An 18713-nucleotide genomic window follows, 5' to 3' on the forward strand; every position below is an offset into this window, starting at 1 on the left:
TTACTACACAGTATAAGGAGCACCTTACAAGTGGAAATCCACAAAACAGTTCTTTCCTTTGTTTAGGCAGAGGTGAACTTTTACACTTTTCACACATAATGGATGATTTCTGCTTGCAGAAGGGATGCTTGCATCTCTGCCTATCTTCGACAACAGATGGCCAATGTCCAACTCCATCTTTTCTAACATCTGGTATAGGGATATTGACACATGGACCTTTCTTCTTTTTCTTTGAAAATTCGTTCTCTACCCTGTCTGTTGATGGCCTTCCTCTTTTTATTGGTCAGCTCCTAAGTTACAAAGAGACTCGGCCACCTCACACCGGAAAGCTAGCAAATCCATTACTCCCTGCTTAGCAATTCCATTATGTTGACAGTCTCGTCTGAAGAGAAGCCATCCATTGACAATACTTACGTCAACAAAGTGGAAGAAAAACCTCAAATAAAACTTCCGAGATCTTAGATTAATTCGGTAGTAGCTGATAAGTCCATCTAGAAGGTCCACTCCCCCCCATGAACTTATTGTATGTTGTAACGATTTTAGGGCAAGTGACATCAATCTGCTCACGACCTTTAGAGTCAAAGCGTTGCACAGTGTTGATAGGGCAAGCAGACTCAAAAGTTGACGCAAGAGACACCCCTCGATTGTCTAACCATTTTACAGCCCTAATTTTTACCCCATCAATTGTTGCCTCTTTTTCCTCATAAGACCCACGGCCTTTCTTTTTCATTTCTTGGTCAGATGAAAACAACAAGCCTGGAAATCGTCCTAGTCGAATGGTCTCCGAGGGATTGGAAACCAATATTTGCTAGAGTCACTAAGAGAGCTGGTGATGAGTACCAGTTATCAAAATAGATTAAGAATTTGTTTTCATTACGAGGCAAGTGTTCAACCAGTCGTAAAACAACATTTGAACTAGCTCCAATGTCAGGTAGGGAAGTAGCAGGTAGTATGCGACCAGTGTAGATCTCAAAATTGTGAATCAGACCCTTGCTGTCACAAAGTACAAACAGTTTGTATCCCCACTTGTGGGGTTTCATCGGGTTGTACTGTTTTAGTAAAGATGTGCCTTTGAAGGGCACAATCTGTTCATCAACACAGAGCATTTGTTCCTCAATAGGATATGTGTTTTTGAATTTGTTTTGAAGAGCATCAACTAGTGGGCGGATTTTAAATAGCCTATCTTTGTTTGGATCATTCTGTAATGGCATGTGATCATTGTTATTGAAGTGCAAGTTGGCCTTCAGTTCCTCCCATCTGTTACGTGACATAACATGTGCAACCTTTTCTACTCGTGTATTTCCATTCCAATACATCCTACTCCTAGGTAGACCATAAATGCTCATGTAGATGCAAATGCCTATAAACTGCTCTACTTCCTTCTCTGAGGTATTCAAGGGTTTATTCGGATTTTTTTTTGGACACTATACAAGTTTGACTGAGTAGCAATCAAAGTTAAAAGGTCATTGTCAAAAAAATCTTTGAAGTAGTCAACTGGAGACTGAAGTACATGTTCGTTACTTAATTCTAGCATTGGCGGAGAAGGTTTCTCAACTGTTATCTGGATTCACTTCATTCCAAGCAGGTGCTGGTTTTTTTGGAATCTTCTTTTTTTGTGGCTGTAGACGTTGAAGGGATGTTCTCTTCGTCTTCATCTGTGACATCACTGGAGCTCGCTGCATTGTTCACTGAAACAAAACAAACTCGCTGTTGCCTTGCTTTTTTTCAAACCACAAAAAAGTATGTATTTCACACTAAAATAAATAACATATTGAGGTCTTTACTAGTATATAACAGCACCGCTGAAACAATTTTCTATACAGCCTAGTGTAACATAATCTGAATTATCCTAACCGTGTGCATTAAAAATGGTGCTGTCATAACAAGAAAAGACATATAATAAACAGAACATAGGCCTATTAGTATTGAATATAAATTTTAGATTAGTAAGTATGAGCCTAACTAAGTTAATTATGGAATTAATGGTATAAATAAACTTACAAAATAAGGCTAACTTGTTCTTTTTGTCACGGCCAGGGGTGTAATCTGGATCCTCATCTGAGTCATCCACCAAACTGTCTTCACTGTCATCGGGGGGTAAAAGCGAAGTTGTGTTGTTATGTCTTCTTAGTCGACAATGTGACATCTGACAAAAATAAACATTGTTGTACAAAAAGCTTGTAGGTTGACTTTAATGCCCAATGTGCCATTTTTGGGACGAACTGAAAAACTGCAGTTTTTACAGTTGTGCCCAATGTGACAAATTTGGCACAAACCTAAAAAGCATCATAAAACATAAACTAGACATATTTTATGAACTAAAACTACTGTAACACACTTTCAGTTAACTATGTAAAACTAGACCATATTTTATATAAAAGGGTACTTACTTTTTTTCTGCTAAATACAGGTATGAAGACTTAGAGGTTATGAAGAATTGGTGTTTACTGTGTATGGTAGATCTGCTCACTGGCTGTAGTTCACATAACTGCCACCAGGCAACAGCACAGTACAGTAAAATTATTGAAAATAGTTCCATATGTGTCACAATGGGCATTTAAGGTTGTAATTTTCATTCTGACACTATACTACATGCATAAAATGGGTATGTGACAAATTTGGCACAGTGGGCGTTAAGAGGTTAAAAGAAAATTTAGTTGTTTTTTTTTTATGGTTTATGCGTAATGTTTTTATACCATAATCATCTCCACATTTTCCTGAAAAAAACTGTATTTCATATTATAGGTCTATAGTAAAAATGTATTATGTACAAAATGTTTAAAGTACGGGTACAAAACACTCAAAAATGGCCTGCCATATGAGGAAAAACTTACTCCCAGTTCGAGGGTTAAAACACAACCATTTTGTTGGTTATTGAATAACCCACATGAGAACTACTGAGTGTTTCTGAGTTCTTTATAGTTTGATGCGCCTGTTCAAATCTGATATTCAATATATATTTGTATTAACCGTAAATAAAAAATTGATTATGGTATTATTTATACCAGATAGCCTAAAAGTGATTATGAAATAACTTGATAGTTTGTTAGTTTTCAAATGTGTAGTTTATGTTTTATTTCATCAATGCCTTCATCTTCCATTTATCAATTAGTTTACCTCCAAGATGACCAGTAAATTACTAATCTACAGATTCAAGCAGATTTTAGAAGAAGTAAAAACCAATTATGACTTTATACTTGTAAGGCATTAATAACATTAGTAATTTCTCAGATTTAATGTTTTGTAGTAGGTACCTTTCGGATTGAAATAAATATAACAAATATATAATTTTTTGTTTTTAGCTGAAAATGTACTACAATATGTATATCTTGAAATTCTAACAAGGTTATTTTGAAAATTTATGATGTTCTTGAATTTACTACTTTTTCAGCATTTTTGGTGCTGTAAATACCACATGAGTTTTTAACACTAGGTTTTGCAATTTGTAACAATTCAAACAACGTTCCATATTAAATTGTTGGATTCTTAATTTCCTACATAAAAATAAGTTATTTGTAAGCAATCTCGTACATGATTTAATATTTTCTAAAAATGTTTAAAACTAAAGTGACAATTTGTGTACAGTACGATAAGCGGACCTGGTTTTTATATTGCTTATTACAATCATCGATACTTTACATATGAATAACAGAACTGACAATCGATATTAACATATCTAAAATACTAAATTAAACACAACATGTTACAAATTAATAGAAATAGTTTAAACAATTATGAATTGTCATAAATAATAAAGAAACCATAACCATTAATCAAACTATAAAACTATGACAAGGTTAAAGGAAAAAAAACAAGGTTAAACCAATAAAGACACAGTAAATAAACTGCAAGTGTTATTTTGTATAGTTTTCTAAAGTGAACTCTCTCTTTTATTTAAAAGAAGTCACTCATGGAACAAATTGTGTTTAGAACACGAAGCTGAGTGTACAGTTGGTGCAGATGATTTAGTTATTGTTTAAATTACTGTATCTGTATTGGTTGATTATATCAATGGGTATAATAATTCAATTTCATTTAATAGTTTCGATATAAAAAACCGGGTCTACTTATTGTACTCTACACGATAATTATAGTATTTTTTACATTTCAGTTAATACCACCATAGTAAAAACACTTATACATTATTTCAAAAAACAAAATGTTTCTGTAGAAACAAATTTCTAAACTGTTATATGCCTATCTTGGATAATTAGAAACGTTTTATACTATTTTTATGTGACATAAAAAAAAGGATTTCTTCTTCGATTTGTATCTTACAAACTTGTTTTAAATGTTTTTGTACAATTTTCATAATCTATGGAGTATACAGCTTTCAAAAATATACAACACTCTGTAGTTTTAGCATATTATGTGCAATCTGTAAACAATTTAGTGAACGTCTGCAAAACGGCAAAATCGGCCTGACCTGCCATCCAAGGAAATTCTGATTGCCACTTCTACTGTTATTTATTACTTTTATATAGGCCTAAGCGTCTTTTGAAATTTGGAAAACGGTAAGCGAGTTCCGTCTTTCTATAAAATAACAACTATCAGCCAGCTCATTTGGCAATTTTTTAGTTTAGCACCTAGGGTTAAAAGAGCTTTGTAAAACTTATAATTAAAAATAAAAAGATTGTTATAAAAGACTTAATGTATAACATTCACTTAACATAAGACTTCACTGTAAGGCTAAAGTAACAGCTGACCTGATCTAATATGCTTACTCAGCCGACACCTCTCACAGTTACGGACGGAATGATGATAACCAGAATCATACAAGGCCATTTAGAACTTAGAACCCTAGTGTGGCCTTGAACCAAGTTACGACACATCTTACAGGGGAATGGTGATTATACAGTTGGTTACAAACAACTCTGAATATACTAGTGATGTACTTATAACTACTTATTATAACCAACTAGTGACTAGTCGACTACATTCAAACACCGGCTAGACCAGTCGTGAAAATTACTCTACTAGTTTTTCTTGTCTTTACATGAAAAAAGTCTATTGTTGCAATGATAATTCTAGTCGTCAGCTCTATTTGCTCTTATAGTTCAACACTATTTGGAACTTCCTTTAGCTGATAGATAAAAAAACCCTCTCCCTCACTGTGAGACATAAAAAAATACAATTTCAGATATTTATTACTTGCAAAAAGTATGAACGTTTGCTAGCAACGCCAGTCCCTTCTAAACGAATTTTTCAATTACCTAACAAGTGCCAAATGATAGAAGGAGTAGACTTGTCCCAAAACATGTTAATAAAATATTGTTTTTCATTCTAATACGAAATAAAAATAATATCATTCAAACAAATGATGTGAATGCAACGTACCGTGTTAAAAACTTGAGCATTTTCTTTAAAATACCTATCTTATGCTTTTAATGGTAAGATTTATAAACTTAGGTACATAGAAAACTAACTACTAAATTTATACTGAAATAAACTAGTCAATTAATTTACAGGTTACTGTCGTGATATCTGAACGTTTTCATTAGCAGCAAATGAACAAGATTAGCCTACATCTTTACTTTAATGTATAAATAACTAGTCGTCAGTAGACTAAATTTACCAATCTTCAATGTTTCAAGTATAGGCCTAAACTTTAGCAAAATGCTACAGTATATTGAAAATGCGGCTGTATATACATATATATATTAGACGCAATGTAACTCATATTACTGACAATTACGACTAGTCAAATCAACCGACTAGTCGACTACTATGGGCAGTTGACCTAACTATTAACTGACTAGTTGACTTTGTTGTCCAGTCCAGACAGTGAAGTTATCGTCTCTTTGTAATCTGAACTTAAATGTAGCATTCCTTAGTTTAAAGGTGCTTGCAATAATTAAAAAACGACTAAATAGTTTAAAACGTAGTATAAAGAATCGCTCGTTCTGCAAATATACACAGTTTATCTTATTGAAATTTTGCATAAAGGTGCCCTGTTAGTTGTATAATAAAACCTTATTAGCAGACATTGGTTGTACTATAAGACAGTTGACGCATAATATATATATATATATATATATATATATATATATATATATATATATATATATATATATATATATATATATATATGGTTTTGTTTTATTAAACAACTAAGGGGGTACCTTTGTGCAAAATTTCAATAAGAAAAACTGTGTAGATTTGGAGAACGAAAGATTTTGTATTGTCAGTTTTATACATTTTAGTCTAGTTTTTTTTAATTATTGGAAGTGCCTTCAAACTCAGAACTGCTACATTTACGCACAGAATACAAAGAGGCGATAACTTCATGGTCTTGACGACTAAGTGACGCTAACTTTACGGTGGTCTGACGGTGGCCGTCATTCCTTGCAGCAGTAACTTATCATAGAGTAAAGATTAAAAATAATGTTGATGGGCGTTCATAACAAGATAAGAAACAAAGAGCTGCACCCAACGCAATCTCTGATACTAAGGTGTTACAATCAGTGGCGTAAAGTAAACCCCCGCAACTTGCAGGGAACGCTGCATGCCCAGGAGTGATGGAGAATGAGAAAATGTTTTAGAAAAATTTTAGACGGCGAATATTACTATTTTCATTATTATGATCTATAATACTGTTCGTATACGAGAAGACTTGAGACCTTACTTGTTATAGCAATAAGGTAGCCTTAAAAAAGGCAAATTCTTTACGAAACACTATTTAAGCGCCGGCGCCAATCAAGTGTATTCGCTGACCGCTCTCTCCCTGTGTGTGTGTGTGTTTTTTTTTTTTTTTTTTTTTCTATAGAGGTTTGAAAAAAGATCTTCCAAAGACACCACCATCGCTAAACTCCACCGTCCATCTTCCGGCAGATATACGTGGGGGTAGTGTGGGATTCCTGTCAGACTGGCAGGCCTACCCACTAAAAAAAACAATCCTCTCCCCGTACCATCTACGGGGGGGACTGGATTGGAACCGCGTTAGCATTACATCAATCCAGTCCGTGCTGCGTCTTGCAACGCCTACTCCAGGTTACTGGTCCCTTTCTGCAATTTTAGCTTTCAGGAGGCGCTGTGCGTAAGCTTCAACAGCTGACCAATTTTCTTCTTTTTTGATCATATAGGCCACCAGGCTTGAGGGGGAGAGCCTGGTGCCTATGATCTCTTCAGTGGTGCTTCTACAGTCAATCCACCGAGCACACTCGAAGAATGTGTGTTCGACGTTGTCAATTTTGTCAGGGCAGTATTTGCACGTCGGTGTGGTGTGCAGGCCCATCTTGAAAAGATAAGCATTGAACTGCCCGTGTCCCGTCAATAACTGGGTCAGGAAGAAGTCCGTGTCCCCGTGCTTCCGAGAGACCCAGACATCGATGTTCGGAATGAGGCGCTCCGTCCATCTGCCTGTATCCCCCGACGTCCATCGGTTCTGCCACTCTTGTTGCGTCTCGTTTTTTATTCTTGTTTTTGCCTCCGTGTAGTTGTCACAATTTTCTTTAGCGTTGTAGAGCTTGGCTCTCTCAAACGCCAATAAGTCGATAGGCGCAGCTCCTGCAATTACCAATACTGCTGCTTCGGAGACGGTGCGGTATGCGCAGGCAACCCTGAGAGCGCCTCTCCGCTGCACCGCTGCTACCTTTCGCCGATATGTTTTCTGCTTCAAGACGTCCGCCCATATTTCTGCTCCATAAAGCAGTACAGAGTGAACTACCTCAAGCAGGACTCGTCTTTTCCTGGTTCGTGGTCCTATCGAGTTTGCCAAGATCCTTGATAGGTTGGATACGGTCTTGCTGGCTTTCTTGCATGCACTTTCGAGGTGTTCACGATAGGATAGCTTCTCATCAATCATTACTCCTAGATAGCGTAGAGCTCTTGTTGACGTCAGAGTTGCGCCTCCTATTTCTACGGTGAATGGTTTTGGGAACCATTTTTGTCTAGTCAAGTGTGTGTGTGTGTGTGTGTGTGTGTGTGTGTGTGTGTGTGTGTGTGTGTGTGTGTGTGTGTGTGTGTGTGTGTGTGTGTGTGTGTGTGTGTGTGTGTGTGTGTGTGTGTGTGTGTGATAAATTTGATTAATTATTGTTTTAATCATTATCAATATTTTATCTTATATATAAATAGTGTGTTTCTGTGTTTAATTATGAACACTTTTACTAAGACAACGTAAAACAACAACGACTACGTTTTACAATTTAACGTAGTTGTATATGATAAATTTGGAACATTGGGCTAGCTTAATATATTTTAAATAAAATACTAAATGAATAAATTATCTAAAATGATGTGCCAGTACACATGTCTCTCGGCAGTAACTCTTGAAGTGCCGTTCTTTGGAATTCCTACTATTATTGTTGATTGTGAGGTGGCAACCATCGGGTTTCCAACGACCGTGTACGATTCTCCTATAATTTATGAGCTAATGTTTATAATTGCATTTTATCTAAGCATAGCATAAATCAATGAAAAGACAGGATTTCTGAACTTTCATTTTCATATATAACACCTAACTGTGAGTTCTTTATTTGTATACGGATAGTAAAAGAAAAAGTACAATAATTAGTCAAAGTTACGATTCCTAGCAGATGAATAGTTGCATTGACAAAATTCAGTAACCTTGAAAAATTCTATACGTGTTTATTATTTTTTGTACTTCAAAATTTCCACAATAAAAATTTCAGTTTCTGGATCAACCATGGTCAATTACGTGTTTTTATGTAGGACTTATAGTGTACAGGAAACAAATCCGACTAATATTATTTTATTTGTATGTCCAATACACAACAGTTTTTAGTAATGTTATTTATACTACACAAAAGCCTATGTATGATCTGTTCTCTCGTTTGACTATCTTAGTAATAATTGTCAATCAGCAATCATCATGTATTTTTATGTTTAAATTAGGGGTACAAAACACTCAAAAATGGCCTGCCATCTGAGGAAAAAATAACTCCCAGTTCAATGATTAAAAGGCAACTATTTTGTTCGTTATTAAATTTCCCGACAAAAGAACTATCGAGTATATCTGTGTTGTTTATTGTTTGGTGTGCCTGTTAAGTCTGAAATCCTATGGTTCAGTATATATTTTTATTGACTGTAAATTAAAAAAAGACTACGGTATAGTATTATTTATACCAGATAGTTTTAAAATAACTGTGACATACTATACTAGTTTGTTAGCTTTTAAAGTTGTGGTTTATTTTTTAATTCATCAATTAATTTAAGTATAGGATGACCAGTAAAGTACTAATCTACAGATTCCAGCAAATTTTAGAATAGCGAATTAAGTATGACTTTATTTATACATGTAAGGTGTTGTTAATAAATTGAGTCATTTTTTAAGATTTAACTTTTTTAAATATACATTTTTTTAGCATAAAAGGATAGAGTACGATAAGCGGACCCGGTTTCTTATATCAAAATAATTATCAAACTATGTTTTATTATTATACCCATTGATGTAATCAACAAATAGTAATTAATTTGAACATTAACTAAATCACCTGCACCAACTGTTGACAAATTTTCATATTTTAAACTCAATTTTCTCTTTTAAATAATAAAGAAAGTTAAATTTAGAAAGTTAAAGTAACACTAAGGGATGATTTACTGTGTCTTTCTCGGTTTCAAGATGCGTGTTTCGTTGATATGGTTTCTTTACTATTTAAATGACATTTTCCTGTCTCCTGTCTTAATTTTTCATTTGATTAATGATTACAGGTTTTCATTATTCATGGAATTACGTAGTTGTTTTAACTATTTCTATTACTTTGAAACACGTGACTTTTGTTATTCGATATATAAAGTATCGATGATTGTAATAAGCTATATGAAAACTGGATCCGTTTATCATACACTGCCCCCAGAAACTTTGCTACGATATGAATATCTTAAAATTATAACAAGATTATTCTGAAAATGCTCTATGTGTTGTTGAATTTACAACTTTTTAAGCACTTTTTGGTACTGTAAGTTTTCAAGACTATTTTTTAGGTTTTGCAATTTATAACAATTAAATCATATTAATTTGTTGCACTCTTAATTTACTACATAAAAATAAGTTTATAAGCAATATACATTATTTCAGATTTTTTATATATGTTTATAATAAAAGTGACAGTTTTAGTAATTTTATAATGTTTCAAAATACCAATACAGTAAAAAAACTAATATTTGAAAATCAAAATGTTTCTATAGAAACAAGTACATTTTAAAATTATATATCTTGGAATAATTAAAAAAAAAACTTTTACTCGTTTTATCTGAAATAAAGGATTTTTTCTTTGGTTTTTCAGTGACTTAAAAATGTGTTCTTAACTTTTTTGTCATATTTTCATAATTTATGGAATATACAGATTGCAAAAAACATTCTACGGTTCAGCATATTATATGTAGAATCTATAAACAATTTAGTGAACCTCTGCACAAAGGCAAAAGTATATATATACTTTTGAAAAAGCTTTGTAAAACATATAATAGGAGACAAAAGATTATTATAAAATACATAGTATTTCGCTGTAGGGCTAAAGTAACAGCTGACCTGATCTAATACTTACCTAGCCGATGCGTCTAGCAGCAAGAGACAGAATAATGATAGCTGATACCAAAAGTAAGAAGCAGGTAAGGCCTTATTAGAATCTAAGGGTCGCCTTGAACTAGGTTGCGACACATTATGTAAGTATGATGATAATATAGCTGATTAAAACTGAATACTTGACGTCATACCTTGCAGCAACTACTTATCATAGAGTAAAGAATAAAAATAATATTGAACGTTCATAACGAGATTAGTAACTGAGAGCTGTGCCTACTCCAAACTCTGATATTAATGTGTTGCAATCGATTTCCGCTTGGGTAAAGTTAACATTCACAATTTTTGAAGAAGCCCCTAAAGACAGAAATAGACTTTTTTTACACCAACCAAGTGGGGTTGTAGGCATTTGAAGTACTTATTTTGGGCCATTTTAAAATCACGATGATAGGTATTTGAAATATGACCGGAGAGATTGACTTTTTTTTAAACACGAGTTAATTTTTTCCAACAAAGATACAAATGTTACCGAAAAAATGTTCAAAAGTCAAAATTGTGTCAATCCCACCAGACAAACTATACCTAACATATAACGTTGTTTAAATAGAAAATAAACTATCTATACAGATTCTGTGTTTATTTTTTTTTTAAGACGCCTCTTGCCTTCGAATTTTCAATCGGCTATACACTGTACTGCGCGTGTAGAGACTCCAGCAGGATCGTACTTGCTCTTCACGCACCACTGTAACAAGCCGAGTTCCTTTGCCCACTCTTACCCCTCCATCAATTAATTTCCTCGCTATGTCTCTGTTTAGTCCTATAATAACGTGTACTGTAGTTTTATTGTAAGTTCAAGGGCACTTTTAAACGTAAATTGTGAATTAAAATATATGTATAGAATGTTATGCTAATACGTTTCATACTTCGAGCCATTCAAATCACCTCTTAATGAACAAAATATTTAAAATTACAATGAAATGATCAGACCTCAAAACTTGACAACGAGGTCAATTTACGTGATTTGGTCAATTATATAACATTTTACATTCTTCTATGATGAAAACAAACATACTACCTTAATAAAATATAATAACGATTTAACGTGTTATAATCGCTTTTCGGTTGAAATAAATTTTCTAACAGTCTAATTATATATCTATGAATGTAAAGACAGGAAAAATATACATTGTTGATCAATTCACGAAGAGTAGGAGACATTTAAATAAGAAATTTAGTATTATCTTATAAACAGGGCCAAAGAAAAACTGCTGAAGATATGTATTTTTACAGAATACATATAAAAAAGAACTTGTATTGAGTCGCACTTTCAAAAAGTGGAGCGAGATGGATATTCTATGCTTTGCAGAATATTATTGTCAATTTTCTTATTATAAATCCATAGCTTTTAATATTCTATTCTAAATGGATTTTGAAATATCCATTTAAATGCAGTCCGACAAAGTAGATTTCACGAGAGCTAGCTACTTGCGCGGGAAGAAGCGGAAACAGACGTCAGACATAGCCTATCGAAATGCGAGAGGCCCTGTTCATTGACGGTACTGCAGCTGGCGTAAAAGTTGTCCTGGTCCCGAAGCCGGAAAGTACAACCTCTTTCCTAAAAACTTACAGCTTCCAATAATTTCCCAATAACTTTCACTGTAGTGTAAGGTAAGGCAGTGGCTCCACGGAAGTCGCGGGATTTAATGCGTATTCCCGGGAATATCAATGTAAATCTTTTAAATAAATTAGAACTGTTTACTTTAAATTATGTCGAATTTCACCAACTAAAAGGCCACTGGTTTAAAAAGAAATCCCGTAGAGAATAAACAAAATCTGTTTGAGAGGCCCCTTCTAACCCGTCTGCTCTCACAACTGGTTGGTATCAATCAGACTGAGAAGTTTAGATTTCAAAGGCCACTCAGTAGCAGTCCAGCTTGGAAGAGTCGTCTAAAACTAATAGATTATGCTACTCTAAGAATGTGTTCGGTTGTAGTTGTGCTGGATGTTAGCATGGCCTCTGATAAGGTCTGGTAGGCCTACATGGCCTGCTCTATAAGCTCGCTCAAATACCGTTACAATAATTAACCACAGTATATCTTCTAAAGGCAATTCAGTTTTCATGTTAATCTTTTCGGTTCACACACACAGCAAAAGTATTGAGTGCACCATGGGTTGCATGATGCCACTACTTTGCCGGCGATCGTCACTTTCCTTTGAACACTATTTCTACTAATAGTACTTTGTATACCCATAAACATCTGCTCATTGGTCAGCACTCTCCAGGCAACCACCAACCCATTTTGTTTTTCTTTATTGAAACAATTATATCTTTGTTGTTATTTTTACGATTGTTACAGAATGTTGGAAACAGGTCCAGGACAAAAAGTATTACATCAAAAAAGTTTTAAAATTTGTTTTCAATTTAAATGTTTTTAATATTTTCTAAACGGTGACCATTTGATTTTCGTTTTATGACATATCTCATAAACTATAGTTTTTCTCAAAATTTTATAAGACTCAAAAACGCTTTTAACTCACGTCAAATTAACACGTTTCTAAGATCAGTATGCAATTGGCAATGTTATGGCAAATAACTGTTTGTTAGATGTTAAAGGTTCAATAGTCAGTTTCCACATTGCATTTTAATTACATATTATTGTCAATTTTCTTATTATAAATCCATAGCCTTTAATATTCTATTCTAAATGGATTTATTTATTTATATTCTATAATGATTTAATAACAGCTTTTCAAATACTGTAAAATTATGGCCTATTTAGTTTGCATGTGTAATACGAAATCTTCCATAGTTATTATTTAACTGGTTTTTACAAATGCGTTAACCTTCAAAATGAAAAGTATTTTAAAAACTTGTGTCTTTTAACACTTTGATGAAAACAGTTGTTTATTATATATTTCATAAAAAATTAAATGACCTCCATTTAGAGAATATTCAAACTGATAACAAATATTTTTTCTCATATACTATTTTCTGACATGAACCCGTTTACCAAAGTTGTGTGGCAATCGTAAAGATAACAAAGATACAGTTGTTTTTACTGCCATTTTGAAAATATTAAAAATAATTTCAAAATATTATTTTTTCATATAATACATTCTGACATAAACCCGTTTACCAAGTTTAGTAAGAATCGTAAAGATGATAACAAAGATAAAATTGTTTTAATAAAAAAAACAAAATGGTATATAGCTGTTAAACATAATGGAAATGGAAAAATTGTTCATTTGTAGCTTAAAATCACACATAGAATCTGAAAATGCATAGCCAGTCCAACTTTTTTGTTATACCTTGGAAAAGTTTTTTTAGCTAGTCAGAATCAATAGAAAGTTTCAAGGTTGATCCCATTAGCATTTGTGCTAAATTTCGATCTGGTATATTTCACAGTATAAATTTGAATTGAGACAAAATGTTTACGCAATTCAAAGCTACTGTTCCATAACCCTTAAGATTTCAAGATAGCGGCCATTCAAAAGTTTTAGAAGTATACAATAAAATTGAAACTATAAGAAATCGAGATCACAGCACATGTGAAATCTAGGCCTTCCAAATAATACACAAGGGAAATTAAACCTCTTGACGTAGTTTAAAAATATGTACTGTGGCTGTCATAATAACAATTCTCTATACATTGGATTAACCTGTATAACCCTACAGGACCAGTATCAACCCTCTGCTAGGACAAAGGTGTTACAGTAACTGCTCACCTTCTCCGAGTTCTGGTTATATATGTGATATTCTCGTAAAACATCGCCGTTATTTCTTAATAATTTTGAAACATACAAAGATTCAAACAAGCATAAACATTGTTTATTTCAAATTGATAGCATCATTTTGTCGAACAAGCTTTTGGTTACAAATGTTAAAGCTACACTTTCAATCTCATAAAACTAATACATGACAAGATGTGTACATATTTATTAGTGTATAAAAAAATTCAGAATATTAAGACAGCAATACCAAATATTTTATTGATTAAGTATAACAAATATTTGTAATGAATTTCTAAAATAACGCTTGCAAAACGTAAATTAATGCCCTGCTACAACATAAATGACCAAATCTAAGGTTCGGGAGGATTGAGGAGGGGGAATGGACCAGCGGGCTTCGTTATCGCAGGAACGGCAGTAAACGGAAAACGACGATGCTCATGCGATCTAGCGGTCAGACTGTGCGGTACTAACACAGGGACAACATTCACCCTCATTGCTAAAGACCGAAAATAAACTCTCTAAGTGATGAAGCTAAAGAAGCACGATATTTTTCTGTGGACTCAATACTCGATTTGAGACACACAGACCAGTTGATACGTCACACCTGATTTTAAGAATTGATAGATCTTTAGTTGAAAGATGTTTTGGCTTTATTCCCATCAAGTCACACAAAGCAGACTTCCATTGCAGATACTTGAAAGAGACGTTTTATGAATTATTGAATGATCTATGGTCTGGACATAGCACTGTGCAGAAGTCAGTGCTACGACAGTGCCAAAATTATGTCGCGGGAAATATATAGTTTTTGCCACTTTCATAGACTTAGCAATTCCCTATATTGAAAGTGGCTTTTTGAAAAATATCGGGTACGACAAACTGATAGATACTTTTGCTGTTCAAAAAGCCATAAAAATGTATTTAGTCTTTGCTCTACAAAATGTAAATATTAAGAATAAGCTGAAGTTTCTTACAAGTTTATTATCTTTAAATTATTACTGCTATTATTTTCAATAGATTATTAAAAACATTTTATAAAATTGTATTCTCTTTATGTCATTAAGATTTAATTGATAAAAATTCCCATTGCATAGCTTTAGTGTCAGTTATTAATAAACGTGTTTTAGATTATACAAGTCTTATTTATTGAAATTCTTTCCTATGGGTAAATAAAAAAGTGGTATTTAACTGCAGACAAGGGGCTCCTGAAAGCCAAGGTGCGACGGCCTCCGAATTGTGTAAATCTGCCAATAGTTATGTACAATTTGTGGAATTTAATCCATCAAATTCACAGGAAATGTACCTTAATTATCTGCTCACATTAAGAACTTGATTCAAGTGTGTATTTCATTAATGCATTTCCTTTGTAGTTCAAGAGGAATGTATTTCTTTTGTTAAATGAAAGTGGAATTCTGACTTTACAATAACGTTATGGTTGAAAACATTTAGTTTTCCTGTATTTGACAAAACTATTATTATGGTTTTTCAGAAAACACACACACACACACTCACATAAATTGTTGACACTAATAATCCTGAGTGTGTTGTTGTTGGAACTCGCATTTTATGATCTCTAAGACTGCTATACAGTCACTGGAGAGAGACGGGGAAGTGGGTGAGGGCGTGTTTATGGTACCTACCACACCATCTTAAGTACATTTGAAAATGGTTAGGAGTTCAATACACTTTCGCAAGATTTCCAGAATGGATTTTTTTTATTAATTTTTGAACATATGTATTTGTATCATATTAACTTTTATATGTATGATATTCACAATCTTACAACAGGATATGAGAATTGATTGTCATAAAGAAATCAAGTAAAGTCTGCCTTGTTCCTTTATATTGATAAGATAGATCATTCATATAGATGTATCTCAACATTAAAATGGTATGGTAGGTACAACCAGAAACAACCCAGAAAAAAGCCCTCTCCCAATGACTGTACAGCAGTCTTAGAGGTTGCTGCAGATGGAGTTACTCAGAATTATATGTCAACAATTTATATCTTAATAAAGTGTTTTAAGTAAAATGTTTATTTTAAATGACAGAAATGAGTGCGTCTGAGTAATATTTTGAAGTACATTTGAAAATGGTTTGAAGTTCAATATACTCGTACATTTTGCAAAACGCTAAATTTTTAATTCCAGACTGGATTTTGTATTAGATTGTGAATATATTTATTTGTAACATTAACACACACACACACAACACACACACGCGCGCGCACACGCATGCACACACACACACACACACACACACGTTTTAATTAGAAACTCAAAGCAGATATGTTTTAAATGTAATGTAGAAATATTGGGTATAACCGATCACTACGCCGTGACTGTGGGTATTGCAATAAATAAATTACATGAACATGGTCAGGGATTTCTAAATAAATTTTATAAGGTCTTGAATGAAAATATGCTGAGTCGTCAACTAAAATTTGCTGACTGGGGCAATGTGCATAACTGTAATGATGTTGATGAAAGTGTATCAGAATTTTACAGGATATATAATAATTGTTATGATAGGTCATGTGTGCTAAAGAAAAACAAGGGGAAATTTAAAAAACCGAAATCCTTGGATTACTTATGATCTAATTAATTTAGTAAACAGGAAAAACGAGTTGTACATAACGTATGCTAGAAACAATCATAACTTACATGTTAAATTGCAGTACAAAACTTTGTCTAAATTAGTGACTAAAGAGATAAAAAAAGCTAAAATTAATTACTTCTCTTCTCTTGTTGAGAGAAATAAAGGCAACACAAAGCAATATTGGTCTATTGTTAGGAATATTATGAATAAACAAAAAAAGTCTTTGTCAGTTATACATATGAATGGCATTAACACGGAAGTGACAAATAACGAGAAAATAGTAGCAAATTATTTTAATGAATACTTTACAAATGTTGTGGGCGAACTAAAATATCAAGCTTTCGGTGAGGATTTGTTTTTAGACAATGAGTTGGATTTTAAGTTTAATAATGTTCTAAATAATTTTAATGTAAGTTAATCAGATATTAGTACGGTTCTTATTAACGCAAAAAACAAGAAAAGTTGTGGTTTGGACAATATTAGTATTATTAATATTAAGAAAAATAGCAATGTTTTTATTCCACTGCTATACAGCATATTCAATAAGTCGTTGAAACGAGGAAAATTCCCTAACAGTTTTAAAGTAGGTGTAGTGGTGCCGATTTTTAAAGCCGGAGATAGCAAACTTGTAATGTTGTATCGTCCCATCACTCTAATAAATACAATGGCTAAGCTTTTTGAGATGCGTATAAAAAATAAGTTATTACAATTCCTCTTAAATAATAATATATTTTCAAAGAACCAGTATGGATTTTTACCAAACAAGGGAACTGGTCTAGCTGTGGAGCGCCATGTCTATACCATTGCGTCATCCATTGAAAAAAAATGTAACTCTAGCTTTATATCTGGATTTTCAGAAGGCTTTTGATGTGGTTGATATTGTGGGGGGTGTTATGGGATCATTATTGTTTAACCTGTACATAAATAACTTATCGGAAATGAAGTTAAATTCAGAAATAATCGCTTATGCAGATGATACTACCTTGGTATGTTCAGCTTCAAATCGTTATTCTCTAAAAATGAAAATAAATGAAGATATTAAACAAATTTCCCAATGGCTTATTAACAACAAATTGTTAATCAATAACTCCAAATCTAAGTGCGTTATATTTTCAACACTGATATACCTAAGGAAAACTTGAGAAATGAACTTGACTTAATGTGTCACGGACATCAGTGTTTATATAAATGTTCTTGTTCAAAAATTGAAATTGTAGATTCAGTTAAATACTTGGGCTTGTATATTGATGATAAGTTGAAATGGCACCAACATGTGAAATATTTGACGTCAAAGCTAACAAAAATCAATTATTCTCTTTACTTCATCAGGAATTTCTTGAAGAGTGAACATCTGAGACAGCTGTATTTATCATGGGTTGAGATACGTTAAGATTTGGTATTATACATTTTGGAGGTACGTATCCTACTGTTTTGCAGCCTCTTGTAGTGACTCAGAGACTTCCTCTTAGAACAATATACTTTATTAAAAAAAACTGAAAGATTAACTTACTTATTTTTACAAACTAATATTTTAACATTTGAAAAACAATATACATTGTCATGTTTAATGCATGTTCATAAGTTTCTGAGTACCTACAAGATTAAAGAATTCACTGTAAGGACAAGAGCTGCAAATACGTTTACTTTAAAACTTGATAATTTTTTTAAAGATATAAGCCGTAGACAGAGTTCTGTTATAAGGGGAAGGAGATTTACAATGGAATGATAAGGAAGTTTGGGAATAGTGTCACCTATGACAGTAAACCGAAATTTAAAATAAAAGCAAAGCAATTTGTAAATGATGGCATTAATGTATAGACATTAAGTAGAAATTTAATTTATATGTATAAGTATTATTATACTTCTTATTTCCTGTTTTTAATAGTACTTTTTGCTTTACATGTTT

At 33.0% G+C, this 18713-nt stretch overlaps 1 protein-coding gene across 1 annotated transcript in view; it reads right to left on the bottom strand.

The window, feature by feature from the left end:
• The window catches only part of LOC124370488 (prostaglandin reductase 1-like), a 35246-nt gene extending 24621 nt beyond the window's left edge, over window positions 1-10625 (bottom strand). The window contains 1 exon segment of the mRNA XM_046828785.1: window positions 10506-10625. The gene's annotated coding sequence lies outside the window, so the exon portion shown is untranslated.
• Between the last annotated feature and the right edge of the window lie 8088 nt (window positions 10626-18713).

The sequence above is a fragment of the Homalodisca vitripennis genome, chromosome 1 (assembly GCF_021130785.1).
Source record: "Homalodisca vitripennis isolate AUS2020 chromosome 1, UT_GWSS_2.1, whole genome shotgun sequence".
Lineage (NCBI taxonomy): Eukaryota > Metazoa > Arthropoda > Insecta > Hemiptera > Cicadellidae > Homalodisca > Homalodisca vitripennis.